The sequence below is a fragment of the Lagopus muta genome, unplaced genomic scaffold (genome assembly GCF_023343835.1).
Source record: "Lagopus muta isolate bLagMut1 unplaced genomic scaffold, bLagMut1 primary scaffold_77, whole genome shotgun sequence".
NCBI lineage: Eukaryota > Metazoa > Chordata > Aves > Galliformes > Phasianidae > Lagopus > Lagopus muta.
In genome coordinates this window covers 293,739-317,078 of record NW_026040269.1, presented here as the reverse complement: position 1 = coordinate 317,078, position 23,340 = coordinate 293,739, and the positions used below count along the sequence as shown (strand labels likewise).

The window sequence follows — 23,340 nt, the reverse complement described above, 5'->3', positions numbered from 1 at the left end:
CTAAAATATCGCTTATTTTCATAGAAATCCCTGTTTTTAACCTAAAATATCGCTTATTTTCATAGAAATCCCTGTTTTTAACCTAAAATATCGCTTATTTTCATAGAAATCCCTGTTTTTAACCTTAAATATCGCTTATTTTCATAGAAATCCCTGTTTTTCCCCTAAAATATCGCTTATTTTCACAGAAATCCCTGTTTTTCCCAAAAATATCGCTTATTTTCACAGAAATCCCTGTTTTTCCCCTAAAATATCGCTTATTTTCATAGAAATCCCTGTTTTTCCCCTAAAATATCGCTTATTTTCATAGAAATCCCTGTTTTTCCCCTTAAATATCGCTTATTTTCATAGAAATCCCTGTTTTTCCCCTAAAATATCGCTTATTTTCATAGAAATCCCTGTTTTTCCCCTAAAATATCGCTTATTTTCATAGAAATCCCTGTTTTTAACCCAAAAATATCGCTTATTTTCATAGAAATCCCTGTTTTTAACCTTAAATATTGCTTATTTTCATAGAAATCCCTGTTTTTAACCTAAAATATCGCTTATTTTCATAGAAATCCCTGTTTTTCCCCTAAAATATCGCTTATTTTCATAGAAATCCCTGTTTTTCCCGTAAAATATCGCTTATTTTCATAGAAATCCCTGTTTTTCCCCTTAAATATCGCTTATTTTCATAGAAATCCCTGTTTTTCCCCTAAAATATCGCTTATTTTCACAGAAATCCCTGTTTTTCCCCTAAAATATCGCTTATTTTCATAGAAATCCCTGTTTTTCCCCTAAAATATCGCTTATTTTCATAGAAATCCCTGTTTTTCCCCTAAAATATCGCTTATTTTCATAGAAATCCCTGTTTTTAACCCTAAAATATCGCTTATTTTCATAGAAATCCCTGTTTTTAACCTAAAATATCGCTTATTTTCATAGAAATCCCTGTTTTTCCCCTAAAATATCGCTTATTTTCATAGAAATCCCTGTTTTTCCCCTAAAATATCGCTTATTTTCACAGAAATCCCTGTTTTTAACCTTAAATATCGCTTATTTTCATAGAAATCCCTGTTTTTCCCCTAAAATATCGCTTATTTTCATAGAAATCCCTGTTTTTCCCCTAAAATATCGCTTATTTTCATAGAAATCCCTGTTTTTTCCCCTAAAATATCGCTTATTTTCGTAGAAATCCCTGTTTTTCCCCTTAAATATTGCTTATTTTCATAGAAATCCCTGTTTTTAACCTAAAATATCGCTTATTTTCATAGAAATCCCTGTTTTTCCCCTGAAATATCGCTTATTTTCACAGAAATCCCTGTTTTTCAGCTAAAATATCGCTTATTTTCATAGAAATCCCTGTTTTTCCCCTAAAATATCGCTTATTTTCATAGAAATCCCTGTTTTTCCCCTAAAATATCGCTTATTTTCATAGAAATCCCTGTTTTTCCCAAAAATATCGCTTATTTTCATAGAAATCCCTGTTTTTCCCCTAAAATATCGCTTATTTTCATAGAAATCCCTGTTTTTCCCCTAAAACATCGCTTATTTTCATAGAAATCCCTGTTTTTCCCCTAAAATATCGCTTATTTTCATAGAAATCCCTGTTTTTCCCCTAAAATATCGCTTATTTTCATAGAAATCCCTGTTTTTTCCCCTTAAATATCGCTTATTTTCATAGAAATCCCTGTTTTTCCCCTAAAATATCGCTTATTTTCATAGAAATCCCTGTTTTTTCCCCTAAAATATCGCTTACTTTCATAGAAATCCCTGTTTTTCCCCTAAAATATCGCTTATTTTCATAGAAATCCCTGTTTTTCCCCTAAAATATCGCTTATTTTCATAGAAATCCCTGTTTTTAACCTTAAATATCGCTTATTTTCATAGAAATCCCTGTTTTTCCCCTAAAATATCGCTTATTTTCATAGAAATCCCTGTTTTTAACCCTAAAATATCGCTTATTTTCATAGAAATCCCTGTTTTTAACCTAAAATATCGCTTATTTTCATAGAAATCCCTGTTTTTAACCTAAAATATCGCTTATTTTCATAGAAATCCCTGTTTTTCCCCCAAAAATATCGCTTATTTTCATAGAAATCCCTGTTTTTAACCTTAAATATCGCTTATTTTCATAGAAATCCCTGTTTTTAACCTTAAATATCGCTTATTTTCATAGAAATCCCTGTTTTTCCCCTAAAATATCGCTTATTTTCACAGAAATCCCTGTTTTTCAGCTAAAATATGGCTTATTTTCATAGAAATCCCTGTTTTTCCCCTAAAATATCGCTTATTTTCATAGAAATCCCTGTTTTTCCCCTAAAATATCGCTTATTTTCATAGAAATCCCTGTTTTTCCCCTAAAATATCGCTTATTTTCATAGAAATCCCTGTTTTTCCCCTAAAATATCGCTTATTTTCATAGAAATCCCTGTTTTTCCCCTAAAATATCGCTTATTTTCATAGAAATCCCTGTTTTTCCCCAAAAATATCGCTTATTTTCATAGAAATCCCTGTTTTTCCCCTAAAATATCGCTTATTTTCATAGAAATCCCTGTTTTTCCCCTAAAATATCGCTTATTTTCACAGAAATCCCTGTTTTTCCCCTAAAATATCGCTTATTTTCATAGAAATCCCTGTTTTTAACCTAAAATATCGCTTATTTTCATAGAAATCCCTGTTTTTAACCCTAAAATATCGCTTATTTTCATAGAAATCCCTGTTTTTCCCCTAAAATATCGCTTATTTTCATAGAAATCCTTGTTTTTAACCTAAAATATCGCTTATTTTCATAGAAATCCCTGTTTTTCCCCTAAAATATCGCTTATTTTCATAGAAATCCCTGTTTTTCCCCTAAAATATCGCTTATTTTCATAGAAATCCCTGTTTTTCCCCTTAAATATCGCTTATTTTCATAGAAATCCCTGTTTTTAACCTTAAATATCGCTTATTTTCATAGAAATCCCTGTTTTTCCCCTAAAATATCGCTTATTTTCATAGAAATCCCTGTTTTTCCCCTAAAATATCACTCATTTTCATAGAAATCACTGTTTTTCCCCTAAAATATCGCTTATTTTCATAGAAATCCCTGTTTTTAACCTTAAATATCGCTTATTTTCATAGAAATCCCTGTTTTTAACCTTAAATATCGCTTATTTTCATAGAAATCCCTGTTTTTCCCCTAAAATATCGCTTATTTTCATAGAAATCCCTGTTTTTCCCCTAAAATATCGCTTATTTTCATAGAAATCCCTGTATTTAACCCTAAAATATCGCTTATTTTCATAGAAATCCCTGTTTTTCCCCTAAAATATCGTTTATTTTCATAGAAATCCCTGTTTTTCCCCTTAAATATCGCTTATTTTCATAGAAATCCCTGTTTTTAACCTAAAATATCGCTTATTTTCATAGAAATCCCTGTTTTTCCCCTAAAATATCGCTTATTTTCACAGAAATCCCTGTTTTTCAGCTAAAATATCGCTTATTTTCATAGAAATCCCTGTTTTTCCCCTAAAATATCGCTTATTTTCATAGAAATCCCTGTTTTTCCCCTAAAATATCGCTTATTTTCATAGAAATCCCTGTTTTTCCCCTAAAATATCGCTTATTTTCATAGAAATCCCTGTTTTTCCCCTAAAATATCGCTTATTTTCATAGAAATCCCTGTTTTTCCCCTAAAATATCGCTTATTTTCATAGAAATCCCTGTTTTTCCCCTAAAATATCGCTTATTTTCATAGAAATCCCTGTTTTTCCCCTAAAATATCGCTTATTTTCATCAAAATCCCTGTTTTTCCCCTAAAATATCGCTTATTTTCATAGAAATCCCTGTTTTTAACCTAAAATATCGCTTATTTTCATAGAAATCCCTGTTTTTAACCCTAAAATATCGCTTATTTTCATAGAAATCCCTGTTTTTAACCTTAAATATCGCTTATTTTCATAGAAATCCCTGTTTTTTCCCCTAAAATATCGCTTATTTTCATAGAAATCACTGTTTTTCCCGTAAAATATCGCTTATTTTCATAGAAATCCCTGTTTTTAACCTAAAATATCACTTATTTTCATAGAAATCCCTGTTTTTCCCCTAAAATATCGCTTATTTTCATAGAAATCCCTGTTTTTTCCCCTAAAATATCGCTTATTTTCATCAAAATCCCTGTTTTTCCCCTAAAATATCGCTTATTTTCATAGAAATCCCTGTTTTTCCCCTAAAATATCGCTTATTTTCATAGAAATCCCTGTTTTTAACCCTAAAATATCGCTTATTTTCATAGAAATCCCTGTTTTTAACCCTTAAATATCGCTTATTTTCATAGAAATCCCTGTTTTTAACCTAAAATATCGCTTATTTTCATAGAAATCCCTGTTTTTCCCCTAAAATATCGCTTATTTTCATAGAAATCCGTGTTTTTAACCTTAAATATCGCTTATTTTCATAGAAATCCCTGTTTTTCCCCTAAAATATCGCTTATTTTCATAGAAATCCCTGTTTTTCCCCTAAAATATCGCTTATTTTCATAGAAATCCCTGTTTTTCCCCTAAAATATCGCTTATTTTCATAGAAATCCCTGTTTTTCCCCTAAAATATCGCTTATTTTCATAGAAATCCCTGTTTTTCCCCTAAAATATCGCTTATTTTCATAGAAATCCCTGTTTTTCCCCTAAAATATCGCTTATTTTCATAGAAATCCCTGTTTTTCCCCTAAAATATCGCTTATTTTCATCAAAATCCCTGTTTTTCCCCTAAAATATCGCTTATTTTCATAGAAATCCCTGTTTTTAACCTAAAATATCGCTTATTTTCATAGAAATCCCTGTTTTTAACCCTAAAATATCGCTTATTTTCATAGAAATCCCTGTTTTTAACCTTAAATATCGCTTATTTTCATAGAAATCCCTGTTTTTCCCCTAAAATATCGCTTATTTTCATAGAAATCACTGTTTTTCCCGTAAAATATCGCTTATTTTCATAGAAATCCCTGTTTTTAACCTAAAATATCACTTATTTTCATAGAAATCCCTGTTTTTCCCCTAAAATATCGCTTATTTTCATAGAAATCCCTGTTTTTTCCCCTAAAATATCGCTTATTTTCATCAAAATCCCTGTTTTTCCCCTAAAATATCGCTTATTTTCATAGAAATCCCTGTTTTTCCCCTAAAATATCGCTTATTTTCATAGAAATCCCTGTTTTTAACCCTAAAATATCGCTTATTTTCATAGAAATCCCTGTTTTTAACCCTTAAATATCGCTTATTTTCATAGAAATCCCTGTTTTTAACCTAAAATATCGCTTATTTTCATAGAAATCCCTGTTTTTCCCCTAAAATATCGCTTATTTTCATAGAAATCCGTGTTTTTAACCTTAAATATCGCTTATTTTCATAGAAATCCCTGTTTTTCCCCTAAAATATCGCTTATTTTCACAGAAATCCCTGTTTTTCCCCTAAAATATCGCTTATTTTCATAGAAATCCCTGTTTTTCCCCTAAAATATCGCTTATTTTCATAGAAATCCCTGTTTTTAACCCTAAAATATCGCTTATTTTCATAGAAATCCCTGTTTTTAACCTAAAATATCGCTTATTTTCATAGAAATCCCTGTTTTTCCCCTAAAATATCGCTTATTTTCATAGAAATCCCTGTTTTTAACCCTAAAATATCGCTTATTTTCATAGAAATCCCTGTTTTTAACCTAAAATATCGCTTATTTTCATAGAAATCCCTGTTTTTCACCTAAAATATCGCTTATTTTCATAGAAATCCCTGTTTTTAACCTAAAATATCGCTTATTTTCATAGAAATCCCTGTTTTTAACCTCAAATATCGCTTATTTTCACAGAAATCCCTGTTTTTCAGCTAAAATATCGCTTATTTTCATAGAAATCCCTGTTTTTCCCCTAAAATATCGCTTATTTTCATAGAAATCCCTGTTTTTCCCCTAAAATATCGCTTATTTTCATAGAAATCCCTGTTTTTCCCCTAAAATATCGCTTATTTTCATAGAAATCCCTGTTTTTTCCCCTAAAATATTGCTTATTTTCATAGAAATCCCTGTTTTTTCCCAAAAATATCGCTTATTTTCATAGAAATCCCTGTTTTTCCCCTCAAATATCGCTTATTTTCATAGAAATCCCTGTTTTTCCCCTAAAATATCGCTTATTTTCATCAAAATCCCTGTTTTTCCCCGTAAAATATCGCTTATTTTCATAGAAATCCCTGTTTTTCCCCTTAAATATTGCTTATTTTCATAGAAATCCCAGTTTTTAACCCTAAAATATCGCTTATTTTCATAGAAATCCCTGTTTTTAACCTTAAATATCGCTTATTTTCATAGAAATCCCTGTTTTACCCCTAAAATATCGCTTATTTTCATAGAAATCCCTGTTTTTCCCGTAAAATATCGCTTATTTTCATAGAAATCCCTGTTTTTAACCTAAAATATCACTTATTTTCATAGAAATCCCTGTTTTTAACCCTAAAATATCGCTTATTTTCATAGAAATCCCTGTTTTTCCCCTAAAATATCGCTTATTTTCATCAAAATCCCTGTTTTTCCCCTAAAATATCGCTTATTTTCATAGAAATCCCTGTTTTTTCCCCTAAAATATCGCTTATTTTCATAGAAATCCCTGTTTTTAACCCTAAAATATCGCTTATTTTCATAGAAATCCCTGTTTTTAACCTTAAATATCGCTTATTTTCATAGAAATCCCTGTTTTTAACCTTAAATATCGCTTATTTTCATAGAAATCCCTGTTTTTCCCCTAAAATATCGCTTATTTTCATAGAAATCCCTGTTTTTCCCCTTAAATATCGCTTATTTTCATAGAAATCCCTGTTTTTCCCCTAAAATATCGCTTATTTTCACAGAAATCCCTGTTTTTCCCCTAAAATATCGCTTATTTTCATAGAAATCCCTGTTTTTCCCCTTAAATATCGCTTATTTTCATAGAAATCCCTGTTTTCAACCCTAAAATATCGCTTATTTTCATAGAAATCCCTGTTTTTAACCTAAAATATCGCTTATTTTCATAGAAATCCCTGTTTTTCCCCTAAAATATCGCTTATTTTCATAGAAATCCCTGTTTTTAACCTAAAATATCGCTTATTTTCATAGAAATCCCTGTTTTTCCCCTTAAATATCGCTTATTTTCATAGAAATCCCTGTTTTTAACCTAAAATATCGCTTATTTTCATAGAAATCCCTGTTTTTCCCCTAAAATATCGCTTATTTTCATAGAAATCCCTGTTTTTCCCCTAAAATATCGCTTATTTTCATAGAAATCCCTGTTTTTCCCCTTAAATATCGCTTATTTTCATAGAAATCCCTGTTTTTCCCCTAAAATATCGCTTATTTTCATAGAAATCCCTGTTTTTAACCCTAAAATATCGCTTATTTTCATAGAAATCCCTGTTTTTAACCTTAAATATCGCTTATTTTCATAGAAATCCCTGTTTTTAACCTAAAATATCGCTTATTTTCATAGAAATCCCTGTTTTTCCCCTAAAATATCGCTTATTTTCATAGAAATCCCTGTTTTTCCCCTAAAATATCGCTTATTTTCATAGAAATCCCTGTTTTTAACCTTAAATATCGCTTATTTTCATAGAAATCCCTGTTTTTTCCCCTAAAATATCGCTTATTTTCATAGAAATCCCTGTTTTTCCCCTAAAATATCGCTTATTTTCATAGAAATCCCTGTTTTTCCCCTTAAATATCGCTTATTTTCATAGAAATCCCTGTTTTTCCCCTAAAATATCGCTTATTTTCATAGAAATCCCTGTTTTTAACCCTAAAATATCGCTTATTTTCATAGAAATCCCTGTTTTTAACCTTAAATATCGCTTATTTTCATAGAAATCCCTGTTTTTAACCTAAAATATCGCTTATTTTCATAGAAATCCCTGTTTTTCCCCTAAAATATCGCTTATTTTCATAGAAATCCCTATTTTTCCTAAAAATATCGTTTATTTTCATAGAAATCCCTGTTTTTCCCCTAAAATATCGCTTATTTTCATAGAAATCCCTGTTTTTCCCCTAAAATATCACTTATTTTCACAGAAATCCCTGTTTTTCCCCTAAAATATCGTTTATTTTCATAGAAATCCCTGTTTTTAACCCTAAAATATCGCTTATTTTCATAGAAATCCCTGTTTTTCCCCTAAAATATCACTTATTTTCACAGAAATCCCTGTTTTTCCCCTAAAATATCGCTTATTTTCATAGAAATCCCTGTTTTTAACCCTAAAATATCGCTTATTTTCATAGAAATCCCTGTTTTTAACCTAAAATATCGCTTATTTTCATAGAAATCCCTGTTTTTCCCCTAAAATATCGCTTATTTTCATAGAAATCCCTGTTTTTCCCCTAAAATATAGCTTATTTTCATAGAAATCCCTGTTTTTAACCTTAAATATCGCTTATTTTCATAGAAATCCCTGTTTTTAACCTTAAATATCGCTTATTTTCATAGAAATCCCTGTTTTTCCCCTAAAATATCGCTTATTTTCATAGAAATCCCTGTTTTTCCCCTAAAATATCGCTTATTTTCATAGAAATCCCTGTTTTTAACCCTAAAATATCGCTTATTTTCATAGAAATCCCTGTTTTTCCCCTAAAATATCGTTTATTTTCATAGAAATCCCTGTTTTTCCCCTTAAATATCGCTTATTTTCATAGAAATCCCTGTTTTTCCCCTAAAATATCGCTTATTTTCACAGAAATCCCTGTTTTTCCCCTAAAATATGGCTTATTTTCATAGAAATCCCTGTTTTTCCCCTAAAATATTGCTTATTTTCATAGAAATCCCTGTTTTTCCCCTTAAATATCGCTTATTTTCATAGAAATCCCTGTTTTTCCCCTAAAATATCGCTTATTTTCATAGAAATCCCTGTTTTTCCCCTAAAATATCGCTTATTTTCATAGAAATCCCTGTTTTTCCCCAAAAATATCGCTTATTTTCATAGAAATCCCTGTTTTTAACCTAAAATATCGCTTATTTTCATAGAAATCCCTGTTTTTCCCCTAAAATATCGCTTATTTTCATAGAAATCCCTGTTTTTCCCCTAAAATGTCGCTTATTTTCATCGAAATCCCTGTTTTTCCCCTAAAATATCGCTTATTTTCATAGAAATCCCTGTTTTTCCCGTAAAATATCGCTTATTTTCATAGAAATCCCTGTTTTTCCCGTAAAATATCGCTTATTTTCACAGAAATCCCTGTTTTTCAGCTAAAATATGGCTTATTTTCATAGAAATCCCTGTTTTTCCCCTAAAATATCGCTTATTTTCATAGAAATCCCTGTTTTTCCCCTAAAATATCGCTTATTTTCATAGAAATCCCTGTTTTTAACCTAAAATATCGCTGATTTTCATAGAAATCCCTGTTTTTCCCCTAAAATATCGCTTATTTTCATAGAAATCCCTGTTTTTCCCCTAAAATATCGCTTATTTTCATCAAAATCCCTGTTTTTCCCCTAAAATATCGCTTATTTTCATAGAAATCCCTGTTTTTCCCCTAAAATATCGCTTATTTTCATAGAAATCCCTGTTTTTCCCCTAAAATATCGCTTATTTTCATAGAAATCCCTGTTTTTAACCTTAAATATCGCTTATTTTCATAGAAATCCCTGTTTTTAACCTAAAATATCGCTTATTTTCATAGAAATCCCTGTTTTTTCCCCTAAAATATCGCTTATTTTCATAGAAATCCCTGTTTTTCCCCTAAAATATCGCTTATTTTCATAGAAATCCCTGTTTTTCCCCTTAAATATCGCTTATTTTCATAGAAATCCCTGTTTTTTCCCCTAAAATATCGCTTATTTTCATAGAAATCCCTGTTTTTAACCCTAAAATATCGCTTATTTTCATAGAAATCCCTGTTTTTAACCTTAAATATCGCTTATTTTCATAGAAATCCCTGTTTTTAACCTAAAATATCGCTTATTTTCATAGAAATCCCTGTTTTTCCTAAAAATATCGTTTATTTTCATAGAAATCCCTGTTTTTCCCCTAAAATATCGCTTATTTTCATAGAAATCCCTGTTTTTAACCTTAAATATCGCTTATTTTCATAGAAATCCCTGTTTTTCCCCTAAAATATCGCTTATTTTCATAGAAATCCCTGTTTTTCCCCTAAAATATCGCTTATTTTCATAGAAATCCCTGTTTTTCCCCTTAAATATCGCTTATTTTCATAGAAATCCCTGTTTTTCCCCTAAAATATCGCTTATTTTCATAGAAATCCCTGTTTTTAACCCTAAAATATCGCTTATTTTCATAGAAATCCCTGTTTTTAACCTTAAATATCGCTTATTTTCATAGAAATCCCTGTTTTTAACCTAAAATATCGCTTATTTTCATAGAAATCCCTGTTTTTCCCCTAAAATATCGCTTATTTTCATAGAAATCCCTATTTTTCCTAAAAATATCGCTTATTTTCATAGAAATCCCTGTTTTTCCCCTAAAATATCGCTTATTTTCATAGAAATCCCTGTTTTTCCCCTAAAATATCACTTATTTTCACAGAAATCCCTGTTTTTCCCCCTAAAATATCGTTTATTTTCATAGAAATCCCTGTTTTTAACCCTAAAATATCGCTTATTTTCATAGAAATCCCTGTTTTTCCCCTAAAATATCACTTATTTTCACAGAAATCCCTGTTTTTCCCCTAAAATATCGCTTATTTTCATAGAAATCCCTGTTTTTAACCCTAAAATATCGCTTATTTTCATAGAAATCCCTGTTTTTAACCTAAAATATCGCTTATTTTCATAGAAATCCCTGTTTTTCCCCTAAAATATCGCTTATTTTCATAGAAATCCCTGTTTTTCCCCTAAAATATAGCTTATTTTCATAGAAATCCCTGTTTTTAACCTTAAATATCGCTTATTTTCATAGAAATCCCTGTTTTTAACCTTAAATATCGCTTATTTTCATAGAAATCCCTGTTTTTCCCCTAAAATATCGCTTATTTTCATCAAAATCCCTGTTTTTCCCCTAAAATATCGCTTATTTTCATAGAAATCCCTGTATTTAACCCTAAAATATCGCTTATTTTCATAGAAATCCCTGTTTTTCCCCTAAAATATCGTTTATTTTCATAGAAATCCCTGTTTTTCCCCTTAAATATCGCTTATTTTCATAGAAATCCCTGTTTTTAACCTAAAATATCGCTTATTTTCATAGAAATCCCTGTTTTTCCCCTAAAATATGGCTTATTTTCATAGAAATCCCTGTTTTTCCCCTAAAATATTGCTTATTTTCATAGAAATCCCTGTTTTTCCCCTTAAATATCGCTTATTTTCATAGAAATCCCTGTTTTTCCCCTAAAATATCGCTTATTTTCATAGAAATCCCTGTTTTTCCCCTAAAATATCGCTTATTTTCATAGAAATCCCTGTTTTTCCCCAAAAATATCGCTTATTTTCATAGAAATCCCTGTTTTTAACCTAAAATATCGCTTATTTTCATAGAAATCCCTGTTTTTCCCCTAAAATATCGCTTATTTTCATAGAAATCCCTGTTTTTTCCCCTAAAATATCGCTTATTTTCATCAAAATCCCTGTTTTTCCCCTAAAATATCGCTTATTTTCATAGAAATCCCTGTTTTTCACATAAAATATCGCTTATTTTCATAGAAATCCCTGTTTTTAACCCTAAAATATCGCTTATTTTCATAGAAATCCCTGTTTTTCCCCTAAAATATAGCTTATTTTCATCGAAATCCCTGTTTTTCCCCTAAAATATAGCTTATTTTCATAGAAATCCCTGTTTTTCCCGTAAAATATCGCTTATTTTCATAGAAATCCCTGTTTTTCCCGTAAAATATCGCTTATTTTCACAGAAATCCCTGTTTTTCAGCTAAAATATGGCTTATTTTCATAGAAATCCCTGTTTTTCCCCTAAAATATCGCTTATTTTCATAGAAATCCCTGTTTTTCCCCTAAAATATCGCTTATTTTCATAGAAATCCCTGTTTTTAACCTAAAATATCGCTGATTTTCATAGAAATCCCTGTTTTTCCCCTAAAATATCGCTTATTTTCATAGAAATCCCTGTTTTTCCCCTAAAATATCGCTTATTTTCATCAAAATCCCTGTTTTTCCCCTAAAATATCGCTTATTTTCATAGAAATCCCTGTTTTTCCCCTAAAATATCGCTTATTTTCATAGAAATCCCTGTTTTTCCCCTAAAATATCGCTTATTTTCATAGAAATCCCTGTTTTTAACCTTAAATATCGCTTATTTTCATAGAAATCCCTGTTTTTAACCTTAAATATCGCTTATTTTCATAGAAATCCCTGTTTTTAACCTAAAATATCGCTTATTTTCATAGAAATCCCTGTTTTTCCCCTAAAATATCGCTTATTTTCATAGAAATCCCTGTTTTTCCCCTAAAATATCACTTATTTTCATAGAAATCCCTGTTTTTCCCCTAAAATATCGCTTATTTTCATAGAAATCCCTGTTTTTCCCCTAAAATATCGCTTATTTTCATCAAAATCCCTGTTTTTCCCCTTAAATATCGCTTATTTTCATAGAAATCCCTGTTTTTAACCTAAAATATCGCTTATTTTCATAGAAATCCCTGTTTTTCCCCTAAAATATCACTTATTTTCATAGAAATCCCTGTTTTTAACCTTAAATATCGCTTATTTTCATAGAAATCCCTGTTTTTAACCTAAAATATCGCTTATTTTCATAGAAATCCCTGTTTTTCCCCTAAAATATCGCTTATTTTCACAGAAATCCCTGTTTTTCCCCTAAAATATCGCTTATTTTCATAGAAATCCCTGTTTTTCCCCTAAAATATCGCTTATTTTCATAGAAATCCCTGTTTTTAACCCTAAAATATCGCTTATTTTCATAGAAATCCCTGTTTTTCCCCTAAAATATCGCTTATTTTCATAGAAATCCCTGTTTTTCCCCTAAAATATCGCTTATTTTCATAGAAATCCCTGTTTTTCCCCTAAAATATCGCTTATTTTCATAGAAATCCCTGTTTTTAACCCTAAAATATCGCTTATTTTCATAGAAATCCCTGTTTTTCCCCTAAAATATCGCTTATTTTCATAGAAATCCCTGTTTTTCCCCTAAAATATCGCTTATTTTCATAGAAATCCCTGTTTTTCCCCTAAAATATCGCTTATTTTCATAGAAATCCCTGTTTTTAACCTAAAATATCGCTTATTTTCATAGAAATCCCTGTTTTTAACCTAAAATATCGCTTATTTTCATAGAAATCCCTGTTTTTCCCCTAAAATATCGCTTATTTTCATAGAAATCCCTGTTTTTCCCCTTAAATATCGCTTATTTTCATAGAAATCCCTGTTTTTCCCCAAAAATATCGCTTATTTTCACAGAAATCCCTGTTTTTCCCCTAAAATATCGCTTATTTTCATAGAAATCCCTGTTTTTCCCCTAAAATATCGCTTATTTTCATAGAAATCCCTGTTTTTAACCCTAAAATATCGCTTATTTTCATAGAAATCCCTGTTTTCCCCCTAAAATATCGCTTATTTTCATAGAAATCCCTGTTTTTAACCTTAAATATCGCTTATTTTCATAGAAATCCCTGTTTTTAACCTTAAATATCGCTTATTTTCATAGAAATCCCTGTTTTTCCCCTAAAATATCGCTTATTTTCATCAAAATCCCTGTTTTTCCCCTAAAATATCGCTTATTTTCATAGAAATCCCTGTATTTAACCCTAAAATATCGCTTATTTTCATAGAAATCCCTGTTTTTCCCCTAAAATATCGTTTATTTTCATAGAAATCCCTGTTTTTCCCCTTAAATATCGCTTATTTTCATAGAAATCCCTGTTTTTAACCTAAAATATCGCTTATTTTCACAGAAATCCCTGTTTTTCCCCTAAAATATCGCTTATTTTCACAGAAATCCCTGTTTTTCAGCTAAAATATGGCTTATTTTCATAGAAATCCCTGTTTTTCCCCTAAAATATCGCTTATTTTCATAGAAATCCCTGTTTTTCCCCTAAAATATCGCTTATTTTCATAGAAATCCCTGTTTTTCCCCTAAAATATCGCTTATTTTCATAGAAATCCCTGTTTTTAACCTTAAATATCGCTTATTTTCATAGAAATCCCTGTTTTTAACCTTAAATATCGCTTATTTTCATAGAAATCCCTGTTTTTAACCTAAAATATCGCTTATTTTCATAGAAATCCCTGTTTTTCCCCTAAAATATCGCTTATTTTCATAGAAATCCCTGTTTTTCCCCTAAAATATCACTTATTTTCATAGAAATCCCTGTTTTTCCCCTAAAATATCGCTTATTTTCATAGAAATCCCTGTTTTTCCCCTAAAATATCGCTTATTTTCATCAAAATCCCTGTTTTTCCCCTTAAATATCGCTTATTTTCATAGAAATCCCTGTTTTTAACCTAAAATATCGCTTATTTTCATAGAAATCCCTGTTTTTCCCCTAAAATATCACTTATTTTCATAGAAATCCCTGTTTTTAACCTTAAATATCGCTTATTTTCATAGAAATCCCTGTTTTTAACCTAAAATATCGCTTATTTTCATAGAAATCCCTGTTTTTCCCCTAAAATATCGCTTATTTTCACAGAAATCCCTGTTTTTCCCCTAAAATATCGCTTATTTTCATAGAAATCCCTGTTTTTCCCCTAAAATATCGCTTATTTTCATAGAAATCCCTGTTTTTAACCCTAAAATATCGCTTATTTTCATAGAAATCCCTGTTTTTCCCCTAAAATATCGCTTATTTTCATAGAAATCCCTGTTTTTCCCCTAAAATATCGCTTATTTTCATAGAAATCCCTGTTTTTCCCCTAAAATATCGCTTATTTTCATAGAAATCCCTGTTTTTAACCCTAAAATATCGCTTATTTTCATAGAAATCCCTGTTTTTCCCCTAAAATATCGCTTATTTTCATAGAAATCCCTGTTTTTCCCCTAAAATATCGCTTATTTTCATAGAAATCCCTGTTTTTCCCCTAAAATATCGCTTATTTTCATAGAAATCCCTGTTTTTAACCTAAAATATCGCTTATTTTCATAGAAATCCCTGTTTTTAACCTAAAATATCGCTTATTTTCATAGAAATCCCTGTTTTTCCCCTAAAATATCGCTTATTTTCATAGAAATCCCTGTTTTTCCCCTTAAATATCGCTTATTTTCATAGAAATCCCTGTTTTTCCCCAAAAATATCGCTTATTTTCACAGAAATCCCTGTTTTTCCCCTAAAATATCGCTTATTTTCATAGAAATCCCTGTTTTTTCCCCTAAAATATCGCTTATTTTCATAGAAATCCCTGTTTTTAACCCTAAAATATCGCTTATTTTCATAGAAATCCCTGTTTTCCCCCTAAAATATCGCTTATTTTCATAGAAATCCCTGTTTTTAACCTTAAATATCGCTTATTTTCATAGAAATCCCTGTTTTTAACCTTAAATATCGCTTATTTTCATAGAAATCCCTGTTTTTCCCCTAAAATATCGCTTATTTTCATCAAAATCCCTGTTTTTCCCCTAAAATATCGCTTATTTTCATAGAAATCCCTGTATTTAACCCTAAAATATCGCTTATTTTCATAGAAATCCCTGTTTTTCCCCTAAAATATCGTTTATTTTCATAGAAATCCCTGTTTTTCCCCTTAAATATCGCTTATTTTCATAGAAATCCCTGTTTTTAACCTAAAATATCGCTTATTTTCACAGAAATCCCTGTTTTTCCCCTAAAATATCGCTTATTTTCACAGAAATCCCTGTTTTTCAGCTAAAATATGGCTTATTTTCATAGAAATCCCTGTTTTTCCCCTAAAATATTGCTTATTTTCATAGAAATCCCTGTTTTTCCCCTAAAATATCGCTTATTTTCATAGAAATCCCTGTTTTTCCCCTGAAATATCGCTTATTTTCATAGAAATCCCTGTTTTTTCCCCTAAAATATCGCCTATTTTCATAGAAATCCCTGTTTTTCCCCTAAAATATCGCTTATTTTCATAGAAATCCCTGTTTTTAACCTAAAATATCGCTTATTTTCATAGAAATCCCTGTTTTTCCCCTAAAATATCGCTTATTTTCATAGAAATCCCTGTTTTTCCCCTAAAATATCGCTTATTTTCATCAAAATCCCTGTTTTTCCCCTAAAATATCGCTTATTTTCATAGAAATCCCTGTTTTTCCCCTAAAATATCGCTTATTTTCATAGAAATCCCTGTTTTTCCCCTAAAATATCGCTTATTTTCATAGAAATCCCTGTTTTTAACCTAAAATATCGCTTATTTTCATAGAAATCCCTGTTTTTAACCTTAAATATCGCTTATTTTCATAGAAATCCCTGTTTTTAACCTAAAATATCGCTTATTTTCATAGAAATCCCTGTTTTTCCCCTAAAATATCGCTTATTTTCATAGAAATCCCTGTTTTTCCCCTAAAATATCACTTATTTTCATAGAAATCCCTGTTTTTAACCCTAAAATATCGCTTATTTTCATAGAAATCCCTGTTTTTCCCCTAAAATATCGCTTGTTTTCATAGAAATCCCTGTTTTTCCCCTAAAATATCGCTTATTTTCATAGAAATCCCTGTTTTTAACCTAAAATATCGCTTATTTTCATAGAAATCCCTGTTTTTCCCCTAAAATATCACTTATTTTCATAGAAATCCCTGTTTTTAACCTTAAATATCGCTTATTTTCATAGAAATCCCTGTTTTTAACCTAAAATATCGCTTATTTTCATAGAAATCCCTGTTTTTCCCCTAAAATATCGCTTATTTTCATAGAAATCCCTGTTTTTTCCCCTTAAATATCGCTTATTTTCATAGAAATCCCTGTTTTTCCCCTAAAATATCACTTATTTTCACAGAAATCCCTGTTTTTCCCCTAAAATATCGCTTATTTTCATAGAAATCCCTGTTTTTCCCCTAAAATATCGCTTATTTTCATAGAAATCCCTGTTTTTAACCCTAAAATATCGCTTATTTTCATAGAAATCCCTGTTTTTCCCGTAAAATATCGCTTATTTTCATAGAAATCCCTGTTTTTCCCCTAAAATATCGCTTATTTTCATAGAAATCCCTGTTTTTCCCCTAAAATATCGCTTATTTTCATAGAAATCCCTGTTTTTAACCCTAAAATATCGCTTATTTTCATAGAAATCCCTGTTTTTTCCCCTAAAATATCGCTTATTTTCATAGAAATCCCTGTTTTTCCCCTAAAATATCGCTTATTTTCACAGAAATCCCTGTTTTTCCCCTTAAATATCGCTTATTTTCATAGAAATCCCTGTTTTTAACCTAAAATATCGCTTATTTTCATAGAAATCCCTGTTTTTAACCTAAAATATCGCTTATTTTCATAGAAATCCCTGTTTTTCCCCTAAAATATCGCTTATTTTCATAGAAATCCCTGTTTTTCCCCTTAAATATCGCTTATTTTCATAGAAATCCCTGTTTTTCCCCAAAAATATCGCTTATTTTCACAGAAATCCCTGTTTTTCCCCTAAAATATCGCTTATTTTCATAGAAATCCCTGTTTTTCCCCTAAAATATCGCTTATTTTCATAGAAATCCCTGTTTTTAACCCTAAAATATCGCTTATTTTCATAGAAATCCCTGTTTTTCCCCTAAAATATCGCTTATTTTCATAGAAATCCCTGTTTTTAACCTTAAATATCGCTTATTTTCATAGAAATCCCTGTTTTTAACCTTAAATATCGCTTATTTTCATAGAAATCCCTGTTTTTCCCCTAAAATATCGCTTATTTTCATCAAAATCCCTGTTTTTCCCCTAAAATATCGCTTATTTTCATAGAAATCCCTGTATTTAACCCTAAAATATCGCTTATTTTCATAGAAATCCCTGTTTTTTCCCCTAAAATATCGTTTATTTTCATAGAAATCCCTGTTTTTCCCCTTAAATATCGCTTATTTTCATAGAAATCCCTGTTTTTAACCTAAAATATCGCTTATTTTCACAGAAATCCCTGTTTTTCCCCTAAAATATCGCTTATTTTCACAGAAATCCCTGTTTTTCAGCTAAAATATGGCTTATTTTCATAGAAATCCCTGTTTTTCCCCTAAAATATCGCTTATTTTCATAGAAATCCCTGTTTTTCCCCTGAAATATCGCTTATTTTCATAGAAATCCCTGTTTTTCCCCTAAAATATCGCCTATTTTCATAGAAATCCCTGTTTTTCCCCTAAAATATCGCTTATTTTCATAGAAATCCCTGTTTTTAACCTAAAATATCGCTTATTTTCATAGAAATCCCTGTTTTTCCCCTAAAATATCGCTTATTTTCATAGAAATCCCTGTTTTTCCCCTAAAATATCGCTTATTTTCATCAAAATCCCTGTTTTTCCCCTAAAATATCGCTTATTTTCATAGAAATCCCTGTTTTTCCCCTAAAATATCGCTTATTTTCATAGAAATCCCTGTTTTTCCCCTAAAATATCGCTTATTTTCATAGAAATCCCTGTTTTTAACCTAAAATATCGCTTATTTTCATAGAAATCCCTGTTTTTAACCCTAAAATATCGCTTATTTTCATAGAAATCCCTGTTTTTCCCCTAAAATATCACTTATTTTCACAGAAATCCCTGTTTTTCCCCTAAAATATCGCTTATTTTCATAGAAATCCCTGTTTTTAACCCTAAAATATCGCTTATTTTCATAGAAATCCCTGTTTTTAACCTAAAATATCGCTTATTTTCATAGAAATCCCTGTTTTTCCCCTAAAATATCGCTTATTTTCATAGAAATCCCTGTTTTTCCCCTAAAATATAGCTTATTTTCATAGAAATCCCTGTTTTTAACCTTAAATATCGCTTATTTTCATAGAAATCCCTGTTTTTAACCTTAAATATCGCTTATTTTCATAGAAATCCCTGTTTTTCCCCTAAAATATCGCTTATTTTCATCAAAATCCCTGTTTTTCCCCTAAAATATCGCTTATTTTCATAGAAATCCCTGTATTTAACCCTAAAATATCGCTTATTTTCATAGAAATCCCTGTTTTTCCCCTAAAATATCGTTTATTTTCATAGAAATCCCTGTTTTTCCCCTTAAATATCGCTTATTTTCATAGAAATCCCTGTTTTTAACCTAAAATATCGCTTATTTTCATAGAAATCCCTGTTTTTCCCCTAAAATATGGCTTATTTTCATAGAAATCCCTGTTTTTCCCCTAAAATATTGCTTATTTTCATAGAAATCCCTGTTTTTTCCCCTTAAATATCGCTTATTTTCATAGAAATCCCTGTTTTTCCCCTAAAATATCGCTTATTTTCATAGAAATCCCTGTTTTTCCCCTAAAATATCGCTTATTTTCATAGAAATCCCTGTTTTTCCCCAAAAATATCGCTTATTTTCATAGAAATCCCTGTTTTTAACCTAAAATATCGCTTATTTTCATAGAAATCCCTGTTTTTCCCCTAAAATATCGCTTATTTTCATAGAAATCCCTGTTTTTCCCCTAAAATATCGCTTATTTTCATCAAAATCCCTGTTTTTCCCCTAAAATATCGCTTATTTTCATAGAAATCCCTGTTTTTCACATAAAATATCGCTTATTTTCATAGAAATCCCTGTTTTTAACCCTAAAATATCGCTTATTTTCATAGAAATCCCTGTTTTTCCCCTAAAATATAGCTTATTTTCATCGAAATCCCTGTTTTTTCCCCTAAAATATAGCTTATTTTCATAGAAATCCCTGTTTTTCCCGTAAAATATCGCTTATTTTCATAGAAATCCCTGTTTTTTCCCGTAAAATATCGCTTATTTTCACAGAAATCCCTGTTTTTCAGCTAAAATATGGCTTATTTTCATAGAAATCCCTGTTTTTCCCCTAAAATATCGCTTATTTTCATAGAAATCCCTGTTTTTCCCCTAAAATATCGCTTATTTTCATAGAAATCCCTGTTTTTAACCTAAAATATCGCTGATTTTCATAGAAATCCCTGTTTTTCCCCTAAAATATCGCTTATTTTCATAGAAATCCCTGTTTTTCCCCTAAAATATCGCTTATTTTCATCAAAATCCCTGTTTTTCCCCTAAAATATCGCTTATTTTCATAGAAATCCCTGTTTTTCCCCTAAAATATCGCTTATTTTCATAGAAATCCCTGTTTTTCCCCTAAAATATCGCTTATTTTCATAGAAATCCCTGTTTTTAACCTTAAATATCGCTTATTTTCATAGAAATCCCTGTTTTTAACCTTAAATATCGCTTATTTTCATAGAAATCCCTGTTTTTAACCTAAAATATCGCTTATTTTCATAGAAATCCCTGTTTTTCCCCTAAAATATCGCTTATTTTCATAGAAATCCCTGTTTTTCCCCTAAAATATCACTTATTTTCATAGAAATCCCTGTTTTTTCCCCTAAAATATCGCTTATTTTCATAGAAATCCCTGTTTTTCCCCTAAAATATCGCTTATTTTCATCAAAATCCCTGTTTTTCCCCTTAAATATCGCTTATTTTCATAGAAATCCCTGTTTTTAACCTAAAATATCGCTTATTTTCATAGAAATCCCTGTTTTTCCCCTAAAATATCACTTATTTTCATAGAAATCCCTGTTTTTAACCTTAAATATCGCTTATTTTCATAGAAATCCCTGTTTTTAACCTAAAATATCGCTTATTTTCATAGAAATCCCTGTTTTTCCCCTAAAATATCGCTTATTTTCACAGAAATCCCTGTTTTTCCCCTAAAATATCGCTTATTTTCATAGAAATCCCTGTTTTTCCCCTAAAATATCGCTTATTTTCATAGAAATCCCTGTTTTTAACCCTAAAATATCGCTTATTTTCATAGAAATCCCTGTTTTTCCCCTAAAATATCGCTTATTTTCATAGAAATCCCTGTTTTTCCCCTAAAATATCGCTTATTTTCATAGAAATCCCTGTTTTTCCCCTAAAATATCGCTTATTTTCATAGAAATCCCTGTTTTTAACCCTAAAATATCGCTTATTTTCATAGAAATCCCTGTTTTTCCCCTAAAATATCGCTTATTTTCATAGAAATCCCTGTTTTTCCCCTAAAATATCGCTTATTTTCATAGAAATCCCTGTTTTTCCCCTAAAATATCGCTTATTTTCATAGAAATCCCTGTTTTTAACCTAAAATATCGCTTATTTTCATAGAAATCCCTGTTTTTAACCTAAAATATCGCTTATTTTCATAGAAATCCCTGTTTTTTCCCCTAAAATATCGCTTATTTTCATAGAAATCCCTGTTTTTCCCCTTAAATATCGCTTATTTTCATAGAAATCCCTGTTTTTCCCCAAAAATATCGCTTATTTTCACAGAAATCCCTGTTTTTCCCCTAAAATATCGCTTATTTTCATAGAAATCCCTGTTTTTCCCCTAAAATATCGCTTATTTTCATAGAAATCCCTGTTTTTAACCCTAAAATATCGCTTATTTTCATAGAAATCCCTGTTTTCCCCCTAAAATATCGCTTATTTTCATAGAAATCCCTGTTTTTAACCTTAAATATCGCTTATTTTCATAGAAATCCCTGTTTTTAACCTTAAATATCGCTTATTTTCATAGAAATCCCTGTTTTTCCCCTAAAATATCGCTTATTTTCATCAAAATCCCTGTTTTTCCCCTAAAATATCGCTTATTTTCATAGAAATCCCTGTATTTAACCCTAAAATATCGCTTATTTTCATAGAAATCCCTGTTTTTCCCCTAAAATATCGTTTATTTTCATAGAAATCCCTGTTTTTCCCCTTAAATATCGCTTATTTTCATAGAAATCCCTGTTTTTAACCTAAAATATCGCTTATTTTCACAGAAATCCCTGTTTTTCCCCTAAAATATCGCTTATTTTCACAGAAATCCCTGTTTTTCAGCTAAAATATGGCTTATTTTCATAGAAATCCCTGTTTTTCCCCTAAAATATTGCTTATTTTCATAGAAATCCCTGTTTTTCCCCTAAAATATCGCTTATTTTCATAGAAATCCCTGTTTTTCCCCTGAAATATCGCTTATTTTCATAGAAATCCCTGTTTTTCCCCTAAAATATCGCCTATTTTCATAGAAATCCCTGTTTTTCCCCTAAAATATCGCTTATTTTCATAGAAATCCCTGTTTTTAACCTAAAATATCGCTTATTTTCATAGAAATCCCTGTTTTTCCCCTAAAATATCGCTTATTTTCATAGAAATCCCTGTTTTTCCCCTAAAATATCGCTTATTTTCATCAAAATCCCTGTTTTTCCCCTAAAATATCGCTTATTTTCATAGAAATCCCTGTTTTTCCCCTAAAATATCGCTTATTTTCATAGAAATCCCTGTTTTTCCCCTAAAATATCGCTTATTTTCATCAAAATCCCTGTTTTTCCCCTAAAATATCACTTATTTTCATAGAAATCCCTGTTTTTAACCCTAAAATATCGCTTATTTTCATAGAAATCCCTGTTTTTCCCCTAAAATATCGCTTATTTTCATAGAAATCCCTGTTTTTCCCCTAAAATATCGCTTATTTTCATAGAAATCCCTGTTTTTAACCTAAAATATCGCTTATTTTCATAGAAATCCCTGTTTTTCCCCTAAAATATCACTTATTTTCATAGAAATCCCTGTTTTTAACCTTAAATATCGCTTATTTTCATAGAAATCCCTGTTTTTAACCTAAAATATCGCTTATTTTCATAGAAATCCCTGTTTTTCCCCTAAAATATCGCTTATTTTCATAGAAATCCCTGTTTTTCCCCTTAAATATCGCTTATTTTCATAGAAATCCCTGTTTTTCCCCTAAAATATCACTTATTTTCACAGAAATCCCTGTTTTTCCCCTAAAATATCGCTTATTTTCATAGAAATCCCTGTTTTTCCCCTAAAATATCGCTTATTTTCATAGAAATCCCTGTTTTTAACCCTAAAATATCGCTTATTTTCATAGAAATCCCTGTTTTTCCCGTAAAATATCGCTTATTTTCATAGAAATCCCTGTTTTTCCCCTAAAATATCGCTTATTTTCATAGAAATCCCTGTTTTTCCCCTAAAATATCGCTTATTTTCATAGAAATCCCTGTTTTTAACCCTAAAATATCGCTTATTTTCATAGAAATCCCTGTTTTTCCCCTAAAATATCGCTTATTTTCATAGAAATCCCTGTTTTTCCCCTAAAATATCGCTTATTTTCACAGAAATCCCTGTTTTTCCCCTTAAATATCGCTTATTTTCATAGAAATCCCTGTTTTTAACCTAAAATATCGCTTATTTTCATAGAAATCCCTGTTTTTAACCTAAAATATCGCTTATTTTCATAGAAATCCCTGTTTTTCCCCTAAAATATCGCTTATTTTCATAGAAATCCCTGTTTTTCCCCTTAAATATCGCTTATTTTCA

At 30.3% G+C, this 23,340-nt stretch overlaps 1 long non-coding RNA gene across 4 annotated transcripts in view; it reads right to left on the bottom strand.

Annotated features, from left to right (window-relative positions):
* Positions 1–19,979, bottom strand: part of LOC125687813 (uncharacterized) — a 45,428-nt gene extending 25,449 nt beyond the window's left edge. The window contains exons 1-3 of one of the 4 annotated variants that reach the window (XR_007374417.1): positions 19,908–19,979; positions 5,677–5,758; positions 2,376–2,506 (exon numbers count right to left, since the gene is read on the bottom strand). This is a non-coding gene — a long non-coding RNA (uncharacterized LOC125687813). Of the gene's footprint in view, positions 1–2,375; positions 2,507–5,676; positions 5,759–9,337; positions 9,410–11,969; positions 12,042–19,907 lie in introns of those variants that run through there. The other 3 variants (XR_007374418.1, XR_007374416.1, XR_007374419.1) reach the window with 3 other exon arrangements.
* Positions 19,980–23,340: the final 3,361 nt, after the last annotated feature.